General features: G+C 30.2%; 1 long non-coding RNA gene across 1 annotated transcript; it reads right to left on the bottom strand.

Annotated features, from left to right (window-relative positions):
- Positions 1-19,273: 19,273 nt before the first annotated feature.
- LOC125596319 lies at positions 19,274-20,753 on the bottom strand. Its single transcript, XR_007330992.1, has 2 exons — positions 20,336-20,753; positions 19,274-20,249 (listed from the first exon to the last, which is right to left on the bottom strand). It is a non-coding gene; the product is annotated as an uncharacterized LOC125596319 (long non-coding RNA).
- Between the last annotated feature and the right edge of the window lie 633 nt (positions 20,754-21,386).

The following is a 21,386-nucleotide window of genomic DNA, read 5'->3' as shown; positions in this document are numbered from 1 at the left end:
TACTCGTCATTGCGGTTATAGATCTGAAAAAATAAACGTGAAACGGTGAGAATGAGTAAATTGATAGAGACAACGTTTTATGTTCATCTTTTCCTCGAGATTGATGACTTAGCGGCGTTAGGGTTTACAGAGAAACGGCGCTAAGGTTTACAGAGAAGAAGCGGCGGCGCTAGGGTTTAGAAGAAGCGGCGGCGCTAGTGTTTAGAGGAAGCGGCGGTGAGAACGTTGGTGACCACGGTGGCGAGGGCGACGGTTTGTTCGGAAATAGTGGAAGCGGCGGCGCTAGGGTTTAGAGGAATCGGCGGCGCTAGGGTTTAGAGGAATCGGCGGCGCTAGGGTTAGAAGAAGCTGCGGCGACAACGGTGAGAATGAAGTGAGATAGATAGCCGACGTTGAGAACGATGGTTTGTTCGGAAATCGTGGGAATTCGAAATCGCCTTTGAGAGAGAACTGTTAGGGTTTCTGAATTTCGCGAAAAATGAAAAAAAAAAAAAATCACCTTATATATTGGGTAAATAATCCGGTTAGCTTTAAAAGTACATTGGTAAACTTTAAGGTTTGGTCCGGTTTAGACGACTTATTCTGGCTGATAATGTACAACAGACGACTTAATATTTAGTCGTCTGTTTTCAGACGACAAAATATTAAGTCGTCCTAGACCCTAAAATGAACCCCTAAACTAAAATGACTAGATTAACTAACTAACCACGTTATAAAATCAAATTATACTTAAATAGTGTTTACTATACACAGAAATGAACACGCATAAGTAATTTTAAAAATTTTCAAAAACGGTTTTAATGCTTTCCAAAATCTAACCCTAAGAACACATACAATACTACAACATATGTTGATGAAACATAAACTAAAGAATATCATGACTCACTACTTTCACTCATCTATGCTGAAAACAATTGAAATTTGTTATATCTTAATTTATACCTCCTAAGACATATGTTAATTACATAATTCCCATTTTTCACTTATCAAAATATTTTTTACAAAATTTTTAAATTATGTTTAAGACTAACTGTCCAGACGACTTTCAGTTAAGTCGTCTGGACGACTTATTTTCAAGTCGTCTAAACAGACGACTTGCGAGGGGTAGAAACGTAAAAAAAATTCCGTTTTTTTGTTTGGTCACAAGGGGATAGTTGTAATTTCAATAGCCTTTTAGGTTACTTTTGCCTTTGACCCAAGTTGGGGTATTGTTTTGGGTTTGACTCCAAGTTTTGAGTCACACTTGGCAATTCTCCCGTTTTTTTAATGTACAGCACACGATTTTAGTTGCTCTTCATTTCGCCTATGCCTTTTCATATAGTTATTATAACCAAGTAATAGATGCTTATTAGTTAAAATTTAAAAATGCATATTGGTTGATTTTAACATTAAATATAGTTTTGAATTTTACGATAATTTAACCATAATTTATCAAAATTAAATAAAAAAAATAAGAGAAAAACTGAATTTTAACTGATACTCTCTCCGTTTTTTTTGTATGATGTTTTAAAAAATATTTTTGTTTCAATTTGTACGATGTTTTGAGACTTTCTATGAAAAACTGTTAAAGTAATTGATTAAATATTAAAAAAATAATGTATAGTCTTTGTCTTATTCGTTAAGAATAGCAATGATTAATAGTTATTTTGACCACTTTTTGTTGTAATTGAGTGTCCTTTACATAAGTATATTTTTGAAATTCGACTGTTTACTACATTACTTCCTGAAAGTGTGCCAATGGTAAGGATTGAACTCTAACTCAGAAAATTGGCAACCAAAGTCAAGCATACATATGAAAACTTTCATGCGTAAATAGCCGGGTTTCTTAATTTGTGTGTTTATACTAAAACATCATATAAAAAGAAACAGATGAAATACTATTTTAACCCAGTTTATATTGTTTTTCTGCTATTAAAAAGATTTTTTTTTTAATAATTTCAAAATTATAGTCACCAAAAATAATACAAAATTACAATTTTATAATAATTTACATATATATAAACTCAAATACAATCTTTTAAAAAGATCTCAAGTTAATTAAAATATATGGAAAGAAACCCGACCAAAATTTAAATAAACAAGGTAAGAGAATAACTGAATTTTAACTAGTACTATTTTTAACTTAATTACCAGTTTATATGGTTTTTTTCCTATTGAAAAGATTTTTTTTTTTAATATTTTCAAAATTGTAGTCACCAAAAATAATACAAAATTACAATTTCTCTAATAATTTACATCATAAAAATATATAAACTCAAATACAATTTTTTTATCTTAATTAATTAAAAAATATGGAAAGAAATCCGTGCTTAGCCCGGGAAAAAGTCTCTAGTACTATTAAAAGTGAAGGAGTTCTAAGAAATCTACTTAAAAAAGGTTCTTGCATATTTTCATTAGATTACTAATATTTTAGTCTTACTTTAAATTTATACTAACAATATGTTACCATATATTTCTCTAACAATAATTTACTCAATACTTCTTATTTATTAGGCCTACGTTTTCTGTACATATTAATATCGGATCTTAGCCACATGCACATTTTTTTTTTCCATTTATATGAACTAGAGTTTGTTAACCGGAACTCAATTAAAATTAGATTGTCTGAAGCCCATATATCATAATTTGTAAACGGAAGTCCAATTTAAACCTTAACATTTAAATACATAATATGTTGAATTCATATGTTTTATACGATAACTTTTTGATTCGATTAGATAACTCTTTTGTTAATATTAAATAATAACACTATCAATTAAACGACATACATATCATTTTCGCTTATAATTTCAAAAAAAAACACTTTTACAAAATAAAACATCAACAAACCTATAAACATAAAAAAATAATTATACGATTCAAAACCCAAATTTCATAATTATTAAAAATAAATCAAAAACAACTCACGCTTTTTAAGCGCAGATGAAAATCTAGCTACATCATTAAAAACTTGTATTTATGTGTAAAATAGGTTAAACAAGAAGAATGTTTTGTCGATCAGTCCTAGAAGGCTAAGATAGACTAAACTTCACATTATAAAAACGATATTTTGAATTTTCTCGTATTTTAACTTTCATATGGACAAATGTAATAGTCTAAATATTATTAATGACTTCTAACAATGTTTCAAAGTAGTATCTGAAAGATAAGCCATCTGAATGTTCCAAATTGAGCCGGCCCTGAATGGTATGTGAAACATTTGCAACAGGGCCGACCCTTAAGGATATGTGAAACATTTGCAACAACAGACCCTCGAAAATTTTGAAAAAAATTATATAGATATGAGCCCCCAAAAAAATAATTTTTAAGCCCTAAACTGGTAAAATTTTACATAAGACATTGTCACAGGTTCCCAAAATTTCAAGACCAGCCCTGGTCCCAAACATTCTCTTCAAACAACAAAATGATAACATAATTATGCAGTTATTTACATTTAATATCATATTTATAAATCACGCACCCATCTTACTTATTAAAACAGAAGTCATAATTTTTTTCATGTGTGATATTTCATTTTGGATTATTTCTTAGAAAAATCATCACATTTAATTATCCTATCATTTAGTTTATAATAAAATATAATTACAAATATATCTTACTAATATCGTAATAAAATCAACATATATTATCTTTAAGGAGAATCTCAAATTTTTTTACTGTTAATATATGATAAATTCAAAAATTTGTATTCAAGACCAATAAATTAAATATAATTAAATATACCAACTGATCTATAAAAAAAAATATTATCTATTAAAACAGAAGTCATGATTTTTTCATGTGTGATATTTCATTTTTGACCATTTCTTAGAAAAATCATTACATTTAATTATCCTATCATTTAGTTTTATAATAAATATAATCATAAATATATCTTATTAATATCTTAATAAAATCGACAATATACGTACTATCTTTACGGAGAATCTCAAATTTGTTTACTGTTAATATATGCTAAATTAAAAATATGTATTCAAGACCAATAAATTAAATATAATTAAATATACCAACTGATTTATAAAAAAATTAACCTATCAATCTAATAATTATTTACAGCATATACAATTATTTTGTAGGCCATTAACTATTTTGTAGGTCACGGCATTAACAAAAAAATTCATATGTTATGCAATCATAATATATGATTATATATACATATGATCGTGTATATTATTTTTAATGTTATGTAATGCAACCACAACATATGATTAATGTTATTCTTTTGATGATGTCAAAAAGTATCACGACATGTGATTGTTCTTTAATATTATTAACAATTTTTATCAAATTAATACCATTCTAAAAAATATAATAAAATTTGTTTATAATCATATAACTAAATTTAAATATATTTAATAATATATATGTAATACCATTTTCTATAATTTTGTTCAAACGTTAAATCTAAATTGAAAAATAATTTGACATATAAAATAAATTGTAATCTATATAATAGAGAAAAATATAGCATATTTTTGTATGTGAAACAAATGTATTTACCAATAAGTCTTGTCAAAACAAGTTTTTGGCAATCAAAACGGACATGAACAAAGCGTATGATAGGGTGGAGTGGATCTTTCTTGAGGCTCTTCTCCACAGAATGGAGTTTGATCCTCATTGGATAAAATTGATGTTGGAGTGCATATCTTCGGTTCAATATAGGGTACTCCTCAATGGTCAACCACGGGGACTCATAATTACACATCGGGATTTACGTCAAGGGGATCATTTATCTTCTTATTTATTTATTATGTGCACGGAAGCATTGATTATAAATATTAAAAAGGCGGAGCAAGTGAAACAATTAACGGGTATGAAGGTAGCAAGGGCTTGTCCAGCAATCTCTCATCTGCTATTTGCAGATGATAGTCTTTTATTTTGTAAGAAACAAAAAGAAGAATGTCAAACAATTTTCAGGATCTTGAAGGAATATGAGGCTGTATCAGGTCAATAAATTAATTTTCAAAAATCCTCAATTTAATTTGGACATAAGATCGAGGAATTCAGTCAACTTGAATTGAGGGATATTCTGAGAATCCAAAATTTAGGAGGAATGAGATCTTATTTGGGGTTGCCAGAAAGCCTTGGAGGATCCAAGATACATGTGTTTAGTTTTGTACAAGATCGTTTGAACAATAGGGTTAATGGGTGGACCTTTAAGTTTTTTACTACAGGAGGAAAGGAGCTGATCATTAAATCGGTGGTTACAACTTTACAATATCATGTGATGTCTTGTTATCGGCTACCAAAGGCAATAGCAAAGAAGTTGACCAGTGCAGTAGCACAGTATTGGTGGAGTCCAGAAGGAAACACAAAAGGCATGCACTGGAAATCATGAGACAAATTATGAGTACATAAAGATGATGGAGGACTGGGTTTAAGGATCTTACTGATTTTAACACAGAAATGCTTGGAAAGCAGCTGTGGCGTCTGATAGAGAAGCCAAATACTCTATTTTCTAGAGTTTTCAAAGGACGGTACTACATGAATGCCTCAACCCTGGAACCGATCCGCTCATATTCCCCGTCATATGGCTGGAGGAGTATTGTATCTGCTAGATCTCTGGTTAGCAAGTGACTAATTAAAAGGGTGGTAACATGTTCATTTATCTCTGTGTGGGATGACCCTTGGCTCTTAACCACTCGCCCGAGACCAGCAAACAAAAACCTTCATACCACTTACCCGAACTTCATAGTGGATTCTCTCACTAATTTAGAATCCCGAACATGGAATTTGCAAGCAATTCGGGTTTTGGTGGATCTTCATGATGTTAAAATTATCGAAAGTATTTCACTGAGTAGAAATTAGTTGGCGGATAGGGAAGGATGACATTTCACTAACAACGAGAATTATAAGGTAAAATCAGGGTACCAAGTAGAACAAGTCTACCCTGATAAGGAAAAACTACCATAATTTTATGGGCCCATAGTGGATATACTGAAAGTGTTCTGCTGGAAGGTGCGGTGCCTTCCGGATATTAAGCATTTCTTATGGCAACTTGTATCAGGGTGTGTAGCTGTAATGAAAAATCTGAAAGCAAGAGTGGTACAAGGGGATATTTGTTGTGCAAGGTGCAAAGCTCCAGAGGAATAAATAAACCATGTGTTCTTTGAATGTCCTCCAGCATGTCAAGTGTGGGCACTTTCAAAGATACCATCGAATCCTTATATTTTTCCCATTAGTTCTTTTTCGCAAATATGGACCATCTTTTTTGGAGAGTTACCTCAAAGATGGATGACCACCAATTTGCATGGATATTATGGTATATTTGGAAAGGACGGAATAACAAAGTTTTTAGTAATTTGGATGTTGATCCCAGAGAACGCTCAAATTAGCAGAACTAGAATCAACATTTTGGGCTGAGACACATGTAATGAACATCCCGCGGGGTTGTACATCAAGTACATGATAGGTCCATACCAGCAATCCCAGGAAGATGGTGTTTCACATACGGTTCCTGGAAAGATAAGGAACTTTATTCAGGACAAGGTTGATACAACACTTTAGAGGGTTTTGATGGACTGCTAGGAGCAAGGAATGTGAGGGCAAGTCTTTCACCTCTCTACTCGGAAGTGGAAGCGATAATTTGAGCAATGAAATGTACGAGAAAATTAAGGCAGTTTAAGGTCACATTTGCGATGGATTGTTCTCAATTGCTAAAGATGGTTTCGGAAGCAGAAGAATGGTCATCGTTTGACATTTACGTGGAAGATATTAAGATTTTGAAAAGAAGCTTCCTCAACTCAGAAATCGTTCATGTACCTCAGACAGAGAATTTAAGAGCGGATAGCCTAACACACAGTGTTAGGAAACAACCGTCTTTCGTCATTCACATGGATACAGAGTTACCGGTCTGGTTTACAGAGTCAATATGAGTCAGTATATGTTGATGTCAAAAAAATGTATTTACAAATATAGATGTACTAATATATATAATCAACTAAATGACACTATTTCCATTTTTCTTACTTTGAAATTTAGTTTTGTTCACACAAATTAAAGAAAAATAATAATTTTCTATTTTATCTAACCAAAAATATCATTAACTATTCACTTATCATAATTCAACCAATAAAAATGCTAACTGGAGAATATAAAAAGTTATATAAAAATGAATAAATTTGCATTAAAAATTGAAAATATCATCTAATTTGAAGTGAAAAAAATTCTCTAAAATGTTCTATATTAAAACCAAAGTGAATATGTTCTAAAAAAAAGTGAATATGTTCTACAAACAAAAACACTAGAAAATTTTCTACTTTGTATAAAATTATCAAATTACAAATTACTTATCCAACATATCAATTTGATTGTTTCACCATGCAAAACTGAAATACGCAACCGACATAGCTTACAATTTACTCAATTCAATTTGAAAATACGTTGGTGAAAATCTAGTTAATCAATTAAATACCATATAGCAGTCTGTCCTAAATAAAATTCTGATGTTGCAATACATTCTGCCAAAAAGAGAAAAAAATTGTGGATACATTAATATATCATGAATTTTTTTTATTTGTGGCAAATACTATATATCAAGAATCTTATTGTATTTATATGCGTGTATCATAACTGAAAGTTTCTGAGTATAATTCACATTTTCAATACATGTACCTCCAGCAATTATCAATTTAGGACGCGTGGAAAAATGCTTATCGTATATATGATATAGGTATCTAAGTATTTTCTGTAATTAGTAGTATATTATTAATTGTGATTCAGAAAAATGACTTAGTGGTGAAAATCTTGCACGTAAGCCGCTTGCACTATTGAATTAGTGATTTAGTGATTTAGTGGATTGTAGAATGTGCCATGGAGGTCCGTATGGACATATATATTTAAAGGAAATCTATTATATCATATCCATACTGGATTAAGATAAAGCTATAAAGTAGGAATTGAGAATAATACCGGAAAAAAGAGATCAAGAATAAAACATAAAGAATATAGGAACAAAACCAGTAGTTACAAAACTACAGATTAGATAAAATGGTCTTAGTTATAGAAAATTGATTGTACATTCTATCAAAAGCCCTCGACGATATAAACAAAAGCCATATAAAACTTTGACTGTCTCCGTCACTCTCCGCGACATATAAAAATGAAATTTATTCAAATTTTCTACAGTTTTTATCCAGTGATCCAATCGATGCCGACACCCAAATAGCACGTCATTAATTCTTTATCCAAAGTTTTCGTTAAAAGAGAAATCAATGTCATAAATTAATGAAAATCTGTTTCGTGCATTACATAAAGATATATTTTGGTGTGCAAACAGAATATAGCTCAAATTATACAGGCTAACCAAGTGGTCTTGGCTTAATGGCAAAAAATTTCCAGCTGGAGCTTCCGTCCTGGATTCGATTCCCTTTGACCATCCATAGACGTCTTAAATGACGAAAAAACCCAGATTTCTATGGGTCTCTCGGTGAATAGTCATTAGACCTATAATTTTATAAAGCTTATTAGATCAAGGGATCACACCAAGATTATAAAAAATAATATATATATATATATATATATATATGCTGGCTATAATTTTATAAAGCTTATTAGATCAAGGGTTCGGAAATTTTCTATGTATATATTGATTTATATTAGATTAAAATTTACAGACACACATACAAAAACAAAATTAACTATGGGAATCGATAATCTGCATAAGTATGATTTGTATATTTAATTTAGATTACATTTTACGTTAAATCATTTTAAAATTATGCTTTGTAAACTGAAATTAAATATTTCTTTCAAAATTTGCTAATCGTCTTAATGAAATGTTTTACAATTATGTTAACTTACAATTTTGAAAAGTCAAATTTTATATAATGTATTATCCCCCTCTTGTTCTAGCAAAAAATATGGTTTCCTCTTAGAACAATACTTATATCAAATTTCCTTTTGAGGCCGAAGTTTGATTGTTTATGGCCTATCATGGATACATGAAGGGCGTGTGGTACTGAAATAGGCTCGCTGCTTTCGCGTTAAAGTTGTAATTACTTTAGACGTGTGTTTTTGGAAAGTTACTTACACTAATACATAGAGGAAAAGAACATTTATTTCAGACATACTGAACTTCTTATGTAGTATTTCTTTTTCTTTCTCACAAACTATTTAACACTGTGTAGTTTATCATGAATTAAATATAAATTCAAAATTTATATACTTTTTTTTTGAAACTTTATAAAAGATGTTTAAATATATGTTGACCACAGTCACTAGAGGCGTTTGATTCTCATCGACTCTTGTTTGTTTACTGTACGTTAATAGCATGCGTAGCTCTCGGCATTCAGATATTCGGTTCGGTTCCAGATATATCAGATAAATTATTTTTATATCCAATAGGTACTTATGAGATTTCGTTTTGGTTTCGGGTACACGTTTAAAATATGAATCAAATATATATACACAAAATATATTACAGTAATTCAACTATATTATCGCTAGTGCCAAAGTTTCCTGGAGCGTATCGGATTGTAGGTTACAGGCCTATCGCATGTCTCAAAACCATTTACAAGGTGATCTCTAGACTGTTGGTAGCTCGCCTCAAACCTATTTTACCCGATCTAATTCTACCAAAACAGACTGCTTTTGTTAAGAATAGGCTACTAATTGAAAATACTGTGCTAGCGAGTGAGTTGGTGAATGAGTATCATAAAGACAAGGGGAAGAAGAAGGTTACCCTAAAAGTGGACATTGCAAAAGTTTTCGATACGCTCTCATGGGACTTCCTTCTCGCTTGCTTGGATGGCTTAGATCTCCCTCCCCTCTTTGTTGGCTGGCTAAGGGCTTGTGTATGTACAACAAACTACACTTTAGGATACAATGGGACTGTCAATGGGTATTTCAAGGGAAGAAGAGGACTAAGGTAGGGGGACTCATTATCTCCTTACCTCTTTGTAATTGCTATGAACTGTCTCTCCTTAATGCTCAACAAAATGGCAACGGATGGGTATATGAAGTATCATCATAACTGTAGAAAGATCAAACTTACCCATCTCTCATTCGCTGATGATCTCCTCATTTTCATTGAAGGCTCCATTGAATCTGTCCAAGCGGTACTACAAACCCTCCATGAATTCGAGCTCAGATCCGGCCTAGCAGTTAGTTATCAAAAAACAAGTTTCTTTGCATCAGGCCTATCGGAAGCAGAAATGTCAGCTATTCAAGTCTCAACTGGAATGAAATGTGGTACTCTACCTATGAAGTATCTTGGTGTGCCGCTTTGTGCTAAGAAGTTTACTCTCGCCAATTGCGAGCCCATGATCCAGCAAGTAAAAGCGTGCTTCTCCTCTTGGTCGGCCAAAGCCTTGTCCTTTGCTGGGAGATTGCTCTTGATCAAAACTGTGATATCTGGAATCACAACCTTCTGGTGTTCCTCTTTCATCCTTCCAAAAGCATGTATTAACAAAATAAATTCCCTTTGTGGGTTATTCTTATGGAAGGGAAAAATTGAGGGGCATTACTCCGCAAGAGTAGCTTGGGACGGAGTCACGTTAACTAACGAGCAGGGTGGGTTGGGAGTTAAAAACTTACTTGTTTGGAACCTAGTTTGCTCCCTGAAGTTGGTGTGGCTGCTCTTCTTTCGCCCTTCTTCGGTATGGGTTTCCTATTTCAAAGAGATCATTTTAAAAGGAAATATTAGCAACTTCTGGACAATCAAAACCAGTTCATCATATTCATGGTTGGTGAATAAGCTTATCAAGACTAGAAACCTCTGTTATCCTCTGATCAAACGTCGGCTAGGTAACGGTTTCTCAACGAGCTTCTGGTTTGACAACTGGTCCCCGTATGGTTGCCTTAACGTGTACCTCAGTGGTGATGTCTCGCGATTGGAAATTCGGAAAACTGCTACTCTGGCCTCTCTATACTCTGATGGAAATTGGTCACTGTCTCCTGCCAGAACAGAAGAGCTTTTGGAAGTTCAGATTCATCTCACAACTGTCACCCTATCTTAAGCAAGATTCATATGAGTGGGTAATTAATGGAAAATCAAGGGACAAGTTCTCCACTAGATCGGTCTACGCTTACCTCAAGGGTGATGTAGCTACTGTGGCCTGGTCTTCACTGGTTTGGAACTCCTATGGGATTCCACGCCAAAATTTCCTCACTTGGTTAGTCATTCAAAATCGATGCCCAACAAAGGACAGACTTCTCAGTTAGGGACTTCAAGTCGATCCTCTCTGCCCATTGTGCAACGTGGGTCAGGAATCTCATAACCATCTCTTCTTTGACTGCTCGTTCAGTTTCCAAATCTGGTCCGTGATGGCTGCTCGTTGTGGCTTCCAAGCGAGACCTAACTGGGATGAAACGGTAATTGGTCTACAAAACTTCAGAGGGAACAAGAACTTGCGTAGACTGTTGCTCCTGGCATGGCAGTCGTCGATCTATTCTATTTGGAAAGAGAGTAGGAACATGCGAATCCATCAACAGGTGTTCCGATCAACTGATGCTATCATCACACTCTTGGACAGGCTGATTAGAAACCAAATTCAGAGCTTTAGGGAATCAAGGCCTCGCCAAGCTTCTCTTTTGATGCAACTATGGTTCTCAACAGAATGATCTCCTCCCTCTCTCGGTGTCTCTCCGACTTCGGTCGTTGCAAGGAAGACAAAAAATCTTCCTACTACGCAGGGCTTGGTTACTGGGCTATGATGGGCCTCCTTAGTTTTTTAATATGTGTTTTCCTCTCTTAATCTTACTGGGCCAAACTCGAACAAAACTAAAGTCTAGGGACTTGTATGATTTTTTTCTTTTTTGTTTTAATATGAAAGCCTTTTACAAATATATATATATATATATTACAGTAGAATCTTTATAAATTAATAATGTTGGAACTTTGAAATTTTATTAATTTATAGAGATATTAATTTATAAAAAATTTGTTATTTAGATTTCTTATTTTTAAGATATGTTTATTCTAAGATAAGAAAAAGTGTATAGACATTAATTGTTATTTTTTTGAAATTTGATATTTATATTAGTTTTATTATACTATTTGGTGTATATAATATATATTACATAGAACTTAAATGTGGTTTTAGATATAAGATTATTGAATCTCATCGAAAATATATTAAGTGTTAAGAAAATATAAAGGTAATTCCATTGTTAATATAAAATAAACCATATAATAATAGGTTCTTACTTATATAAAATGTGAATACATATAAATTATTATTTATAATTTTAAGGGGACTCTATATTTATATAGAATTTTCTATAAAAATATTATCTTATTATTTTATCGACTTGTATCAAATTTTGAACTGGACCAAGTTAGGACCGGTGAAATTTATTGATTTATAAAGATTATTAATTTATCGAGTACTAATATATAAAAGTTCTATTATAGTTAACATGTTAATCTAAATGGTATATTGGTTACGCACTTGCATATTCGTCTAAAGTTCTAGTTTTTCAATATTTACTATATTTTAATATAGAAACTAGATCTCGATCCGCGCAACAGCGCGGATTTTTGTTTTCATTTATTTTTATATAAATATTTTGTTTTTAATTCTAAATTGGTATATATTATAATATATATGTGTCTATCAATTTTTAAAACATAATAAGTTTACTGTATATTTTTTCATTGAATAGAATGTTTCAAACTTTCACACGTATTTGTATCTTCTTCTCAGAGCCGGCTCTAACCCATGGCAACATGGGCAATTGCCATGGGTCCAAAAAATTTTTTATGTTATTTTACTAATTAAAAAGGTCTATTTTTGTTTGTTAAATATCAATTAGTTGGTGAAATTATAATAAAAAAGCATATGATTAACTAAATATAATTTAAATACAATAAGAACAAAAAATTAACTTACACCATTTTCAATTTTTCAATTAACAAAATCTAATTTATACACAAAAAACTCATTTTCAATTTTTTTTCTTTGAATACCAAATTTTTTTATTTAGTTCATGGAAATGAAATAAATAAAAGTTGAGAAAAAACTTATAAAAGGTCTTTATTTTATATTTCACCTTAGGTCATTAAATTTTTTAAGACGGCACTGCTTCTTCTATATATATATATATATATATTTTTTTTTTGAATTATTATTTCATTATTAAAATCGTAACTATATATAAGATTAGTAAAATATTGTTTTATTGTCATATTTAAAGATATTGTAACATTTCACAAATTTAGAAAGTTTTAAAAAATTAAACTTTTCGCTTCATAGATTTATATTATCGAATAAATAATTAAATATTTAGTGTTTGTATAGTTTTTAAAATAAACTATATAGTTTAAAATTTGTTTTCATTGGTTTAAAGTAGTAAAGATTAATCATTGTTAGATAATATGATTTTTGTTATTAAAAAAAAATCTTTATAATTTTAAAAGTTAACATCGACAAATATTTAAATATTTAGCATATAGAGGTATAGTATTACAACATTAAATTATATTTATTTAATTTATACTATCTATAAATCCAGTGGATCATCTATTGTTTAAATCCAATTATTGATAGACTAATAAAAATTTCTGGTAGGCCCAAATTTAAATGGTAAGATTAGATATTAAATGTAACATGAGTTTCTAGGAATAGGTCCATTAGGTCAATTTTAAAAAAATCACACATGAATCAAGGTTGTGACTTCTGTTTTAATATATAAGATTTTTCAATTAACAAAATCTAATTTATACACAAAAACTCATTTTCAATTTTTTTTCTTTGAATACCACAATTTTTTATTTAGTTCATGGAAATGAAATAAATAAAAGTTGAGAAAAAACTTATAAAAGGTCTTTATTTTATATTTCACCTTAGGTCATTAAATTTTTTAAGACGGCACTGCTTCTTCTATATATATATATATATATATATATATATATATTGAATTATTATTTCATTATTAAAATCGTAACTATATATAAGATTAGTAAAATGTTTTTTTATTGTCATATTTAAAGATATTGTAACATTTCACAAATTTAGAAAGTTTTAAAAAATTAAACTTTTCGCTTTATAGATTTATATTATCGAGTAAATAATTAAATATTTAGTTTTTGTATAGTTTTTAAAATAAACTATATAGTTTAAAATTTGTTTTCATTGGTTTAAAGTAGTAAAGATTAATCATTGTTAGATAATATGATTTTTGTTATTAAAAAAAATCTTTATAATTTTAAAAGTTAACATCGACAAATATTTAAATATTTAGCATATAGAGGTATAGTATTACAACATTAAATTATATTTATTTAATTTATACTATCTATAAAACCAGTGGATTATCTATTGTTTAAATCCAATTATTGATAGACTAATAAAAATTTCTGGTAGGCTCAAATTTAAATGGTAAGATTAGATATTAAATGTAACATGAGTTTCTAGGAATAGGTCCATTAGGTCAATTTTTAAAAAAATCACACATGAATCAAGGTTGTGACTTCTATTTTAATATATAAGATACCAAATATATATGTATAATATAAGAGAGTATAAAAGATAATGTGGTCAGGTGGTAACAATGTTCTCACATTTTCTATCCAACCCGGATTCGAGTGGGGTTGATGACAATTTATCTTATATCAAAAAGTTAAATCATGTTTTTTGGATATTCAGGTATCCGTTTGATTCTCGGTTCGGTTATTCGGATATATAAATATAGGAACCATTCGGGTATTTAAAGGTTTTGGTCCGGTTTCGGATACGGGTAATTCGGTTCCAGTTCGATTTTTTGGTTCCGGCTTTTTTTCCCAGCGCTACAGTATGCGTTATGGCATCGCATGTGGAAGTTATGGCATGGGCTCGTGAAGCCCACGTGACTGCATTCTTTGTTCAAATTTTTTTTTTTTTTGATAAAAAAAATATTACAAAACTTATTTTCTTTGTTCAAATATGACATGTTAAATTGTTAATGTGTTTCTTTCTTTTTTTTGAGAAAGATTTTTTTTTTTTTATCAAAGAAAGATAATGTGTGTTCTTTCTTACTTTCTAGGAAAATGAAGTATAATAAGGATCTGGACCCATACCAAACAACGGGGGATATAATCCCCTATTAGTGAAGCTACCATCCGTTGTAGCATTATATAAACAACCGACAAGGTTGCTAATTGTTATAGATATTGGTGATCTAAATCTTATCGAGATCAACTCATAAATCTCAAAATCTAATAATTTATTTCTTGAGTAAGAGCATATTGCATATATATGGTCGATGGTAAATACGACAAGTTCTGGCTGGGTCGTATGCAACTAAGAACACCATTGATTGCAAATTACAAATCTCTGAACACATGAATATCAACTAAAATTCTCAAAATCATTTGTATGTGTCGATTTTATTATTTTTACTTGGTGTATACCATATTTTATACAAGCCGACGACCAAAACATTGCTCCTCACATGTAAGGATTTCTCTGTCGCCACGGGCGGGTTTTCCGCGTTTCATACAAATAAGGGAACAAGATCGATATTATGTGTTGAACAAAAAAAGAAACAAAAGATGTGCTGTTAGATATATCTCTTATATATTAAAGAGAAACACTGTAATAAATACGTTTACACTAAACTGAACATATGTCACGTGTTGAACCATTGTAATAAATGCGTTCACATTAAACTGGACACATGTCACGTATAGAAGCATTGTAATAAATACGTTTACACTAAAATAGACATATGTCACATATATAGAACTTCTCAGCCAAACTCTACATAAATATGTTCACATTATGTACTTTACGTTTTTTTAAAATAAAACTCACATGAATAGTTCTTCTTTACGTTATTTTTACTGTCTACGAATAGAGCTGAACAAATTATTCATAAATTTTGATTCGATTCGTTATCCATTTTGATTCGAACCGAAAAATCCGGATATCAGTTATGCTACGAAGCAAATCCCCTATATATTAATCCTGGAGCATTACAACATATTTTCGTAGCCACGTGTCATCACGAGAATGATTCTTAGAATTGTTAGAATGATAAGTTGGTCCATATAAACATATACTATGCTTTTCATTAAACTAACTATCAAATTAATTAATAGTGTACAAAATAATATTTTTCTTTCCTTAAATAAAAACTACAGAATTACCTAATATGGTTAACATATATATGACAATTAATGATTATGAATAATACATTTCTGATAAAAAAATCTAACCTCTCTATTTTTTGTTTAATTTTATACTATTAAATTAAATTAAACAATCACATTAAGCATATAATAAAAAAATAGTTTTTTCTTATATGTTATATTTAAAAATTTTTAAAACGACTATAAATTACAAAAAATGGTAAAAATCCCGCATTGAAAATTTTGTGATCAATGATTTAACTTTTTTTTCAAGAAAGATATAAATGATAATATTGCATAGGGGTGGGCGTTCAGATTTGTATCGGATATTTCAATATAAATTTATAGAACCTGTTCGATATTTTATGTTCGGGTTCAGATATTTTGGGCCGGGTTCGGATATTTAAATTTCGAAGAAAAAGTAAATAAATTATTATTTTTGTTTAAGTTTTTTTATTTAAAATAGATTTTAACTTAACTGGTTTTCTAATTTTTAAAAGATTAAACTATTAAAATAGAAAGACACTAATTTAGTTGTTGTTTTGAAATTTTAGATGCAACTTTTGACAATGCAACAAACAAGAGCTTCATATGTATTTTAAGTGAGTAGCAAATAATTTTGTCCATAATTATATGTATATTATCTAATTTTGAAAAATAAGCATCATTAATATATATAAATATTTTGAATAAAATGAGAGAAATGAACTAGAAATATAGAGTTAAGTATACTTATGTTTGGTTATCTTCGGATATCCATTCGGATTCGGGTATTACCCGTTCGGATTCAAATATTACCCGAACTAGTGAAATAAGTAATTTGTTTTGTTGTTCTAATTAGATGATTTATACACCGAGTTGGTGAATATATACTAGACAGACATTTATATTTCGAGTCTGCACTTATATTCTATAACAGTTTGATATATTAGATTTGAACACTAACCTGTTAATATAGTTTGCCAGTGATTTTTTTTCAAAATTTTGATTCTTAGATATATATATGGAGTGAAGCTAATTTTTATAGATGTCCATTTTTTTTAATTGATACTTATGTAATTCATTGAATTCATAAAAGAAGTTAAAAAAAGAAACTTAATTTATATCAATGAAACAAAGACGAGAACGAAAGTAGAATTCTATAGAGGTAGAAAATGAAATCACTTATGGAGAGTCAATAGTAAGCAATTCGTCATTATACAATCGATGTTGCCTATTTGGTTTTGGTGAATTGTGTTAGCCGCAAAACTTAATTTCATTTTTTTGCATATAAAGAAGTCTTAAAAATAATTAAAATAAGATGTAATATGTTAACTCTTTAACAACTATGATATATTTAAGAGACCAACATTTGTATTCATCATTTTATAATCGATAAAGATTGTAGTGTTGCAAAATGTTAAAACCATTTAATAAACAAACATTATTATAACAACTCACCCCGCGCATGCGCGCGGATTATCATCTAGTCAAATACTAAACTGCAATATTCTTTAAAAAACAAATCACAAATATCAATATTTATAGGAACGGATATCCAATTTAATCTGTTATATGCATATATATATATACATATATTTAAAGAATAATATATAAGTTATGTATTATAGTTTATATAAATTTTACAATATTTTGTTTTAAAATAATTTCATTTTAAGAATTTTATTTTTCATGTATTATTTTGAAAAAATGTAATTTAATATTAATTAACAGTATTTTTATATATTTATCAACCATCTTTATATACTTTTACATACACATACATGTGCACATTGACGTGACCACCTTATAACTAAGTATTTACCACAACTGAAATATCTAATTTTTTTGGAAGTTAAAATATTCTTTTTCTTAATGCTTCTTTCACTATCGACCAAAATGTAGTAAAATGATTTGTCTTAATAATTTTCTTTTCTTTTTTTAACTATTATCCGTTTAGAAACTATAATATGAAATCATTGGTTCGACATCACGACTATCTAAGATTCATAACATGAAAACAAACAAAGAATAGTAATTTTTGATTATCACAGGAAAAACAAAAACAAAAACATCAAATATTTTAACTGAACAAACCAAATAAATATTGATTTAAAATGATAGTTATATTTTAGATAAAAACAAAAAACAACCTAAAACCGAACATATATCCAGATAATAACTTTTCTATAGTTTCAATTATTTCGTTCGTATACTACCAACAAAGCACATGGCATTTTCAAATTATTATCTTGAGAATATTAGTTATATATATATACTAGGGGTATTCCGACGCTACGCGCCGGGTTCATATGCTTTGTTGTCTAATAAGTTGTTAAAAGATTTGTTGTCTAATAAGTTGTTAAAGGATTTGTTGATCCATTGAACCAATAATACCTTCCTATCTAGTGGTTGGTCCGCGCTTTGTGCGAAAAAATTATTTATTTTATAATACTTTGATTAATATATGTTTTATTTATATGATATCCCTTGTTTAAGTTGTATAACTATATACTTTTATTTTTATAGCAGTTGTGGATTTAGGTTTAAATTTTTTTTGGAAATCATGACATAATTTTAAAAAATAATTATCCGTTTATTTAGATAGAATATTCCAAAATCTCTTGTTTATATCATAAAAGTATATCTCTTGTTCCATTTTGTTTTTCTAACTATAATTTTTTAAAATCTTGTTTTGATTAACTATTAAATTTTCATTATGATTTTGTATCAATATCTTATTAATTTCACTTAACTTGAATTTCATGATTTAAAATAAAAATCGATCAGACTAACTGTTTTTTATTTTATTTTTGTTTGTCCTGGTTTTAATGGAACTTGTAAAAAGTACATTGCGAATGAATTATTATATTATCTTCTTTTATGAAATTAAACTTTATATTCTTGAAATTTATGTTTTGGATTATATTATCTATTTGTAGTTATTTTTTTTTGGTTTATATGCTGTTTTTGTTTCCCTAACTATTTTTATTGTGGTTTTCTATAAATTTTAATTTTCTCTAATTTTAGGCTTGGTAACCAATAAAAGATTAAATTTTTACTACGCATAAACACTGACATAACTTATCTTACCAATCTGAAGTGGTTAAGCCCACTAAAATAATTACAGCTAGTGCGAAGGTTTACACAGCTCAAAACCTTAAATATACATAACCTAAATGAGGTGTACCCAAAAAATTCAGGGGATTACTTTGTTAGGTTTAGTGCTGTAGATGACGTCCATAATTTAAAAATAATTTAAATTAAATAATGCTCATAACAAACTCAACTATTTAAATGGCATTGTACCAAATAAAAGATAAAGTACATAAAAACATTTTGGTGCCAAGTAAAAGTATGTGGATTACAGCATTATTGAAGGAAAACATAAAACTTTGAAACAAACAATGGGACTGAACTTTGCAAATTCCAAGTCTCCATAGTTGGAGTGATCAGTATTTGCGAGCTTACATTGAACTGGGGGCCTTTTCATCATTAACTGGAGTCTCGGTGGAGGTCATGACTGAATCAGTATGTGCAGGCTCTGGGTCGGTGCTGGCTGGACATCCTTCAATAATTGGAACATCATCTGGCCCGTTTGTGTGATCCGAACAAATGCTTTTCACCACTGGATTTGGGACCATAGAAAGTTTAACAGCTACAGCCATATCATCACTTGGGTGGTGCTATATAAGAAACTCCACCATATTTGGAAGATATACCAGAGGAATCACTCTCTACTCTATAGAGCCTGCATTTGTATGTTTAATGTGGGAACTAACGCCGTAATAATCGTGAAATAGTAACTAATTATAGGAAGAAATAACTGACTTTTTAAGAAACACTGAGTGGTTTGGCTTCCATGATAAAAGTAGAAGTGTGTCCTTAATGTGGTTTTGAGGAATAAATGATCTGCACAATAATTTGGAATTTATGTTGGTTGCAGTCATGACCTTTGTCTCCACATCCAAGAGGACTAACTTGTCATGCAACCTTATCAAACACATTGACACACAGTGGTTGACCTGCAGAGGTTGATGAGGTTTATCAGTAAGAAACATCTATCAAGTTAAATAAAACTTTAAAAACTTAAAACTTAATGGTGCTTGTGTAGGGGACGGCTACGAAACTGTCCAGCTGGATAGTGATCATAACACGCTGTATCGACTCGTTTTCGTCATTGTAGATGGTGTTTATACTCCTATCCTGACCATAATATCTGAAACGTACATAATTTTAACATACATCCGAAACCGAGTTAGTATAATGGAAGTGGATATTGAAAAATGAAGATTAACCACATACCGGACAAATCTATGTTGGTGTCAGTGAGAGCCCTTAGCTGCTCATAATTGCAAAACCTGATTATTTCCGCAGGGTCGACAACCTCGACAAAGCTGGAATGCTCGGTAAATCGAATAGAGACAGGAGAGGCGCACAGTTTGAAGTGGTTATTGCTTCTAGCAATATAGAAAATACTAAGCTCGTAGACAGCGCCTTCACTGAGTAGATTTTTAAAAGTGTAGAGCCGAGGTGCGGTGATAGTACTTTGTATTAGCGTCGACTGCAAATGAAAACAATGGGGATTTTAGGCAGACCGAGCAGACCGAATCATAGGACTGGGCAAGAATACTCGCTACTTTTCTTATACCCGCTACTTGACCCGTACTCGCCTCGTTTTTTCGAGTACTCGTCGTTGCCAAGTCAAGTATCAAGTCGATGAGTTTTGCTACTTGCAAGTACAAGGCAAGTAACAAGTATCACAAAAAAAAGTTACGACTCGACTTGATATTCTCGTTACTTGTTTTACGACTAAAAAATGATGATAACTAAAATAAAAACTAAAGCCCTAAACAAATATTTCTTTGTGTAAGAAGTAAACAATACTCTTATCGAATTCCATCTTTTTTATATTAGGTGAAAATATTATTTAAAATAACTCTCGTGTTTTTTACCAAGTCGAGTAAATAAAACAAACTTTCAAAAATTCTCTCGTAAAATATTATCTATCAAGTAAGTTTTAGAATTTGAAAATATATCCAAGTATTAATAAATACTTGTAAGTAGCAAGTAATCGAACAAGGCAAGTAACTTGCAATTAACATATTTTTGGATAGTACTCGAAATAACAAGTACTCGTTTCTGATAAGTCAAGTATAAGTCGAAAAATTCGTTACTCGTTCAAGGCAAACCAAATATTAAGTATACATAAAAAAAAGCAAATACCCATCTTATGCCCACCCCTACCGTATCATGTGTTTGTCAAATCAAGTTTTTTCATAAAATAAATTCAGATTATCAGTACTTTCTTTAAGCAATGTACCCATGTCCACCCTACCCCTAAGCTCGCCTCCTT

This window comes from Brassica napus, unplaced genomic scaffold (genome assembly GCF_020379485.1).
Source record: "Brassica napus cultivar Da-Ae unplaced genomic scaffold, Da-Ae ScsIHWf_1180;HRSCAF=1694, whole genome shotgun sequence".
NCBI lineage: Eukaryota > Viridiplantae > Streptophyta > Magnoliopsida > Brassicales > Brassicaceae > Brassica > Brassica napus.
This window is presented reverse-complemented; position numbering and strand designations above follow the sequence as displayed.